Source organism: Pteropus medius, unplaced genomic scaffold (genome assembly GCF_902729225.1).
Source record: "Pteropus medius unplaced genomic scaffold, Ma_sr-lr_union100, whole genome shotgun sequence".
In the NCBI taxonomy this organism is placed as follows: Eukaryota; Metazoa; Chordata; class Mammalia; order Chiroptera; family Pteropodidae; genus Pteropus; species Pteropus medius.
In genome coordinates, this window is record NW_024354875.1 from 1,698,838 (window position 1) to 1,699,317 (window position 480).

Sequence of the window (480 nt, forward strand, 5' to 3'; positions counted from 1 at the left end):
CTGCCTTTTGCCCCTTATACCCTCATCCTGTATACCTCTCCCACCCTTGGATGGACCGCTCCAGTGGGACAGACCTGACTTTCTCAAAAACAACCAACCTGTGGTCTGGAGACCATGTTCAGAGCCAAGGTCTGAGTCCAGCCTGGTGAAGATGCTGGACCTATAGGACCAGCCTCAGCCATGCTGTCCCCAAACTCACAGCAGTGGCAGCTTTAGTGATTGTAGTGTATTCAGTATATACTTGGCCATGCTTCTTTCTAGCTTTAAACTTTCTTCATGACAAGTCCTGTGGGTCCCTAACTCCTCGGCCACATCTATGGCCCCTGACCTGCAGGATGGAACCACAACATGACCCCACTCCATCTGAAAGTCAGCATCTTTCCTTGGGAGAGGGCTTTTATTCATTCAAAGGCACTCTCTCCCAAACCATCAGTGCTGTTAGGAAGGAAAACCTGGGAATGAGGGGTGGTGGGTGGGCTC